An 8,887-nucleotide genomic window follows, 5' to 3' on the forward strand; every position below is an offset into this window, starting at 1 on the left:
AACGAACTTTTTTTTTTTTTTTTTTTAAATTCCTTCCATTCCTCTCGGGAACTTAGGGCTTCTACGAGAGCTTTCCATCTAACTCTATTTTGAGCTGTCTGTTTTGCACTTACCCATGTGGTGTTTATTTGATCTAGTTCTTGGTGAGCGGTTCTTCTCCAGGTTGCTCTTGGCCTTCCAACTCGCCTGCTTCCTTGGGGGTTCCAGTCTAGTGCCATCCTCACTATGCTACTCGGGTTTATTTGTATGTAAATCGGGGACTCGCGCCACAGTTCTGTGTTGGGTATTCTGTTTGGCCAGAATACCCCACATATGATTCTCAGGCATTTGTTGCTGAAAGCCTGTAGCTTCTGCGTTATTTTCTTCGTGACGAGCTATATCTCACTTCCGTATAGCAGTATGGATTTCACACACGCATTGTAGATCCGGAGCTTTGTTCGCCAGCTTATTTCTCTGTTTTTCTAAATGCGGTATAGTCTCACAAAAGCTGAGCGGGCTTTGCCAAGGCGTCTCGAGACATCATCATCCACTCCTCCATTGTTGGATATTATGGTGCCAAGGTATGGGAAACTGTTGACGAACTCGATTGGGTTCCCATGTATGATGATGTTTCCTTGGTTGGAGTAGTTGAAGCGCATAGCTTTTGTTTTCGCTATGTTTATCTCGAGCCCTACGCTGCTGGCTATCCTGACGAAGTCGTCACTTTTCCTCTGTCGTCGAGTCTGTGCGATATGAGACAGATGTGGTCTGCGTTGTCCAAGTCCTCAAGGTGTCTGGTGAGGTTCCACGTAATTCCGGGCTTGGAAGAGCATACTTCGCTCATTAACTCGTCGACTACGATGTTAAAGAGGAGTGGTGACAGCGGGCAGCCTTGCCGAATTCCGGTGTTTGTCTGGAAAGGTGCACTAGTTTTTCCATTGTGCGGTACCGCCAGGTTGGCATCGTCATACATCGATTTGATGATGGCGATGAGATTTGCAGGTACTCCTTTTCTTCTTCCAACTGAGTCGAATGCCTTCTTGAAGTCGATGAACAGGAGGTAAAGCGGGGCTCTCCATTCCACAGCTTGCTCGGTTATTATGCGAAGTGTATTTGCCTGGTCTACGCAACTCCTGTGTGGTCTGAAGCCTGCCTGTTCGTCTCGGATTGTTGGCTCAATTTTTTCCTGGAGGCGATCGTTCAGAAGTGAACCTAAGATCTTGTAGCTGGTGTTGTGCAGTGTTTTTCCTGTCCAGTTGTTGCAGTCACTAAGGTCTCCTTTTTTGGGAAGCTTCACAATGATTCCGCCTTTTCAGGAGTCTGGCACCGTCTCGCTTTCATATATGCGTGAGAAGTGTGGATGCAATGTTTCAGCCATTAGTTGGGTGTCAACTTGAAGCAATTCGGCTGGTATGTTGTCTTCGCCAGCTGCCCTGTTGTGCTTCAGCTTCTTTATTGCATTCACGATTTCTCTTACATTCGGGGGTGCAGAGAGTATACTGCTACTCCCACTGGGCGGCACAACACTCCTGTAGTCTATGGCCACGTTTGGTGATGTGGTGTGGCTAATTCCCATGAAGTGTTGGCCCCATCTTCAGATGTGTGCGTCGTCTTTGGATAAGAGGTTACCTTCTAGATCTCTGACTGGTTTGTTCTGTCTGTGATGGGTTCCTGTGATCCGTGCAATCTGCTGGTATAGCGAGCGCATGTTGTTCTCGCCGGCTGCTCGTTCTGCGTCTGCCGCAAGTCTATCCAGCTGTGCTCTTTTGTCCTTTCTAGCCGACCTTTTCACCGCTCTGCATAGTCCGCGATACTCCTCACGGTACTGTGTGAGCTGGTCCGCCAGAGGCTTCAGGTGGTTCCTCCTTCTAATCAGGTCCCAGGTCCCTTCAGATGGTGGTCTTCTAGGGGGATCAGCTGTTCTCGCAATGTGGACGTCATTCTCGTCCTCAGAGTGGAGTCTCTAAGGAGGTGCAGGTTCAAGGGGGGCGCTCGTCGGTGTTGGCTGTTATCAGTGTTCCTTGAGTAGTTGCGGTTCAACTTTATTTCAAGTTCTTCAATGACCAACTCATGATCACTGTCTATAGATGCTCCCATTTTGTTCCGAACGTCCAGTAGTGAGTGTCTCCATTTCCTGCTATTGCAAATGTGGTCGATCTGGTTGCGCGTGTTACCACTAGGAGATGTCCAGGAGTATTTGTGGACATCTTTGTGTGGGAATATTGTGCCGCCGATGACCAGTTGAATTTGCTGGCAGAGTTCCACTAATCTCTCTCCGTTGTCATTGCGAGTCCCAGTTCCATGTTGGCCCATGACAGATCTTAATCCGGTGTTGTTGGGGCCAATTTTTGCATTGAAGTCACCCATGAGGATGTTAATGTCACCTTGCCGTAGCTTGTTGAGGGTTGCTGTGAGGGCAGTATAGAAGTCGTCCTTGGTGTCGTCGTTTGCGTCTTCCGTCGGGGCATAGCATTGAGTAATGTTTATGTATCTAGCTCTACATCTGAACCTGGCGGTCATGATTCTATCAGAAATGGGTTCCCAGGAAACCAGTGCCTTCTTTATGCGATTGGACACGAAAATTCCCACTCCATATCTGCTGCCGTCACTGTTGCCACTGTGTAGGACTAGATTGCTATCTGATTGCTATCCCCACTGCCAGCCCACCTCATCTCGCTGATTCCAGCTATTGCAATGTGGAGTTTTTCCATATCCGCCACGAACTGTGCTAACCTAGATGGTTCTCTTAGAGTTCTAACGTTCCATTGTCCAATTCGTGTCCGTTTTGAGATGCCTATCGTCGTTATCGAATTTGGAGAGCCGTTTATGTTTAAATTTCTCGTATTAGTTTCAGTAATCGTTGTAAGTTTTTCGACCGATCTGGTGATTGGCCAGATGCGACTTATCCCAGTGGTGGGGCTGCCACCTGTCGCCATCGGGGATTGGCGTCTACGGTGTTATGTTGTTATTCGTAGAAATGCGAACAGTCTGGTAACGCGCTCGCCCTGCTGGGTGTTGTTGCTGTTCGCAGACAAACACAGGGTGCGCTTGGTACTATGTGGGGGCCCCCGTTTTTCTCCCATGTAATTTTTGTATTGTTCTCCGAAAATTGCTCTCGTCATGGGTGGGGTTTGAACCCCGTGGTTAGCAGGTAGTTGCGCTATCAACTACACCACGAGGCCCCACACGATCACACAAAAAAGCGAATGGCTTCGAGAAAATTTGGTGTTACCAGAATAGGAGGGTAACTATGTCAGGGGATAACTTATAGTGGCATAGTTATCTACAAATTTCCGATACCATCCGGAAAGGCCTAAGAACCGACGCAGTTGTTTTACTGTTGTTGGAAGTGGAAACTCATTGATAGCCTGAATTTTTGATGGATCGGTCTTGATCTGGCCGTCGGAAATCAAAAATCCAAGGTATTTTATTTCTCTCATGCAGAACTTAAATTGGCCTTCCGTAAATAAAGTGCTATTTCTTGCAAAAGAAAGGACTAATAAGTCATCAAGATAAACAAAAACTCGGTTGCGAAGATGGGCTGGTATGACATGATCCACTAGACGGCATAATGTCTTTGGGGCGTTAGTAATACCAAATGGCATGACTTTGTATTGGTAAAGAGGACGGTTAGGAACAGTAAATGCTGTATACTGACGCGACTTCTCATCTAACGTTATTTGCCAAAAAGCATGTTTCATGTCGAGACCGGTTATAAATCGTGCAGGAGGTAAGCGACTCAGGATCCCATCAATTTGAGGTAATGGGTGCGCGTCCTTCCTGGTATGTTTATTGACTTCGCGGGAGTCCAAACATAACCGAACCTTGCTTCCTTTTTGCACAATAACGCAATTGCTGCTCCAGGGACTGCTAGAAGGTTTGATTATATCAAGAGCTAACATATCTCGTCTATCTCGGCGAACATAACTTTCTCCCGTGCAGGTGAGATCGGCCAGTGCCTTTGTTTAACAGCCTTAGCCTCGCCGACGTCAATCGAGTGAGAAATGAGGTTTGTTCGCCCCAAGCCTTCTTTTTCATGAGAGGGAAAAATGTCAATCACGTCTTTTAGCTTACGTTGATCACTAATGGAAAGGTTGTGTAACTTTGGTGATTCCATATCTTCATCTGCAGGACCACAATCTAGCTCACTGAAGCTTTCCTCAAGCTTATCCGCAAGTTTGAATTTTATAAAATAGTCTATTCCAAGATAAACTTCTTGACTTTAGTCAGGTATAATAAAAAAGTTTATGTTTTCGGTAATATTCCGATATGTTAAGGTGCATGTTAAGTTGCCTTTTACGGGACAAAGGTTGCCACTAGCTGTCTTAACTTTTCCGGAACACTTACGAACCTGTGGATGACCTACGCAACTAACGGTGGCTCCTGAGTCTAACAAGGCGTTGTACTCCTTGTCGTTGATGACCACGGAAGTGTAGAGCCGATTATCTTCCTTCCTCTGTAATGAAAAAATCAAAAGCCTACGAGTATGAACTATTTTTTCCAGAAGTTTCGTAGACGAAGAGTGGATCTTCTAGGTTTAACTGCTCTAATTATGGTGCTTATATTTCCAAATATCTTATTTCTAATTTCATGTAATTAGACAATCTTTCATGAAAAGGCAAAAACGAAGTGTTTACGTTTTTTGATTCGTGTCCGACTTCCTTAAAAGATTTTTCCAATAGAAATGTCGGCGTCGGCTGGTGTTCGGATGTGCCTACTGTGGACTGGTCGACACATCCTTCGATCGGTTTTCCGAAGGATTACATTTCGGCCAATTCAGCTTATAGATATTCTTGGTGCCAAACCCATAGCAAAATATGGTCTTGACATCAAAACAATTCCAGCAAGTAATTTTAAAACGATTGATGGCTGATACTATTGGTTGCGAATCTCCGACATTATCTGGTTCCTGACTAACTTCAGAAATATTACGACGATATGCGAATGAGGCTTTAGTTGAATTATTTCGAACTTCGTTATAGAATTTTTCGTGCTTCTTAACTTCTGCTAACAATTTCTTAACTGAGAACTAACTATGTTTAATTGAAGTAATTCAAGTCGAAGGGAACTTTTCCAATTATCTATCAACAGCTTAACCAAGTCCGGTTCGGGTAAAGATCTCACTGGTCGATTTACTAGTTCTTCCACACTAATTTGATATGAATCGAAAGATTCATTCTCTCCTTGTTTACGTTTAGAAATTCTCCTCCATAAGTCAACATCATCGTCTGCATCATCATACTTGTCCCTAAAAGCAAAACAGAGTGTTTCCCAAGTGAACTCCTCGTGCTTTTTTAGAAATTGCCATAACCAATCTCTTGCCCTTCCAGATAACAATAAGTGCAAATGATCGCATACTAGTTGAAAATCGTTACCTAAAGTTCGAGCTGTCAATGAGCGAACTCGGTAAAAAAATTCTGCGGCCGATAGACTTTTCTTGCTTCCATCGAATTTAAGTTTCCAATCGTGAATAACTTGTCCAACCTTAATAGAAGAAATACTAACTGACGACCTCTGTGTAGAGTTTCTTAATTCATTTTCCTGTAGTTCTGTCTCACCAGTCTCAGCGCTACACGCTTGCATCCCCATTTGCCTTTGCTGGATATGCAGGATCGCATTAATGTGTTATGTAAGCTTCTAACAGTGTTTTTTGTTGCGAACCTACGACTGATTTAATAACGTTAATCATTTCCTGTTTATCCATGCCATTGTATGGTTCTTGTATACGGATAGATGTTTTTAAGGGTCAACCCCATTTCTTTGCATGTATCTAGTAGTTACGCCCTGTCTTGTACTATTACCTCGTTCCGGCCTCTGCCTTGTTTTGGCTCAGTTCTAATGAGAGACGTTCTCCATTTGAATCTCCTGCCTCAGAAGGTACATTTCCCTCAACTGCTCGTTCAGTCTGTTCTGCATTAGCCAATTCGGTCTAAAGATCTACATCAACGAACGTAAGTAGTTCTGTAGTACAATGAGCGCGACAAGTAGGACAAGCTGGAGAGCTTCTAAGCCAATTTGTCAAGCAAGCATGGTGAAAGGAATGTTTACACGGGGTTCTTGCAACCAACTGGCTTTTTTCGAGCCTTGCATGACAAATTCGACAGTATTCGGGATTATTTGGAATATTTCCAATACTGTTATCGTTGCTTTCCATCTTGTTGATCTTAATCTCTTTTCTGGTTTATAAAATCAGTTTTATTAAATTTGTCCGTTCCATAAATGCCAAATTCCATACCAAGATACCCCCATTCACTTCTATCGCTACTCAAAATTATTTAATTTACGGTCTTTAGTCGAATCTCAAAGAATTTCTCTAAGACCGTATGTTCCAGGTATGAGGCAATAAAGCATATAAATAACTTGTTAATTATTCTGATCTGGCGAGGTCAATCAATCCTAATTATTGAATTGCAATTGCTCATTCCTCACTTAGATACTTGAAATAACAGAAAAAAACGCATAAAATCGTGTGGTCTTTATAATTTATTTTATTTACTTAACATATTTTGTTGTAGGTGAGCAGTGAATTATTGCACATCGAGCTGGACAGAAATGATAAAACATATTCAAATAAAGTTTGGCTGAAAACATATTGAAATTTACAAAACACTTTAAATGAATTAAAATGATTGCTAACGTGGGAAATATCCTCGAAAGAAATCATTAAACTGTTTGAGGTCCACAACCTTAAGAAAAAATATTGTTGACCTGGTTTAGTTGCAAAAAAAATCAAAAAGTAATACTTTTGTAACCATCATTTCCTGCGGAGATTTTTCTATATAATCGACACCCTTTCTGTAAAAATGATCCCTTTTGTTGCTGACGTTGCTTTGATTGGAGAAGGGCGGACAAAACCAAAGCAGTATTTAACTCCTGCTGATTACCAGGTTCGTTGTCCAAAGATATTTCAGCAGCACGTTCCTGAAATCGGTCCAAGACGAGAGAGCGATAGTCCACACTGCCCGCCAGCGGATTTCCAGTAAGGCGCAGAGTCTCTAGAAGCGGAAGATTGGCAACATGATTAACTTCATCAAGCTCCTCGATCTGATTCGAACTAAGATCCAGGTTAACCAGTGAAAGCAGTTTTCTCAGACAACTCAGAGTCTTGATTTTGTTTTGAGATAGCTTCAGAGTGACTAGGTTTCCCATAGTCAAATGCCAGTCCACACACTCTGCTATAAGATTCCCAGATAGCGAAAGCAACTGGAGTTGGGGAAGTTCGGCCAGGTTTTGGACGGTCCGTATTCGATTCTGGTCAAGGATTAGGCTCTTGAGTTTTGGAGCTGTTCTTACACTGCCATCGATTTGGGTAAGCAGATTGCCTGTCAGATCTAGTTCTGTTATCTCTTTCCACGAATCCGTACTGACCAAGACACTACCATTTGAAGTGGCGGAACCGGATCCGGAGGTGGAAGCAAGGATAGTCTCTGGCAGCAGGCTTGGCACACCACAGTGCTTGTGTAGATTGTCGCAAAGCAGGACTTGGTTTATGTTCTGTATGGTCGTGTTATGAACACAGATTGTCTGGAGAGTCGGCTTTAGAAGCTCGATATCCACAATGTTTTCGGTGGACAAGGCCGAAAATTTGAGCGTCTTGAGATTACGGAAGGCATTTAGATTAAAACTTAGAGTGTTCGGAATGATATTGCTGCGATCGATTGGCACATCCACTGTATTGTAATCCTGGGCGTAGATAGCATTGTCCTTGACCGGGGTGACCACCAATGCCACAAGCTGGGTACAAAAGTCCAGCACGTGCGAGAAGTCGTACTTTCCACCGCGATCCAGGCTCGGTGGGCAGGGAAGACTTAGCCGTTCACTAATAGCGTAGACCTCTAGGGCTGAAAGGTTGTATTCCTACTTGGAGCTGAGCAGAGCATCCCCGCTTTCGTTAAACAGCTTGCCAAGATCTTGTAAGAGATAAATAATGTGGTACTTGGTAAAGTCTAGAAACTCGGCCAAAGCCCGCGGCAGCTCTGTCCGGAAGTAGATGAGAAGCTCTTGGAGATACGTTTCCAACTGTTCACGAGGCTGCTCCAAAGAAGAGGGCTGCTTATTCCCGACCAGCTTTTTCGGCGGCAGCAACTTCTTACTGATGGCAATCTCGCCAACCAGCTTCTCGTGAAGATTTGCAAAGTCGCGATAGCGGCGCTCCACCAGCCACTCCACCTTGCCCACTCGCACCTTGATGTCGTAGTAGGTCACTACGCCGCTGGAGCTCTCGTTTGTGATATCAAGCCATCGCTGTCCTTTCCGCTTCCCTGAGATTTGGTCGAACATCTGGATCCGCATCCAGCAAGTAATCATTTAATAAACATTGTCCCTTGTGTAGTTCTCCCCATGTTTTATTTTAAGTGAGAACTTCTATTCCGCAAGCTGACTACCGATTTGTAATCTAGTAACTACAAAATCTGTAATCTGTACATTGACTGTGTATGATCTCGGTATCAACCAAACAGGATGAAGGCCAGAAATTATAGGTTAGATTGACTAAGTTTTTGACGGCGAATCGCACGTCCTTTACAACCTCGTGTGCTTCACGTTTGGCGCCATTTTTTTATAATGAATTATATTGTATGACTACATATATTGTATATAGTACGGCTGTTGCTTGTTTTCGGTTACAGCCTCGGCTGGAGAGGGAATCGGGGTTTCCTGCACTATGCTGCGCTCTGCGCTCAATTCGCCGGTATTGGGGTCGGGGTTTTCCTATCCCTATAATCTCCGTTGCCCACCATTCATATAAAAAGATAAGTGCACTTGACGGAAACTACCCTAATCCAAATAAGAACAAATAAAAAAAAAAGTGAATTTAGCGAATTCCCCAAAATGGAATAAACGATAGCAGAGAATTAGGGGACTGCGTTGTGTTGGGAAGTGATCGAGATGGTAGTGATCACTCGTTCCT

The 8,887-nt window shown here is 43.8% G+C and overlaps 1 pseudogene; it reads right to left on the bottom strand.

Moving 5' to 3' along the window:
* Positions 1 to 1,291: 1,291 nt before the first annotated feature.
* LOC120449704 lies at positions 1,292 to 8,259 on the bottom strand (annotated as a pseudogene).
* Positions 8,260 to 8,887: the final 628 nt, after the last annotated feature.

The sequence above is a fragment of the Drosophila santomea genome, chromosome 2L, assembly GCF_016746245.2.
Source record: "Drosophila santomea strain STO CAGO 1482 chromosome 2L, Prin_Dsan_1.1, whole genome shotgun sequence".
Taxonomy (NCBI): Eukaryota; Metazoa; Arthropoda; class Insecta; order Diptera; family Drosophilidae; genus Drosophila; species Drosophila santomea.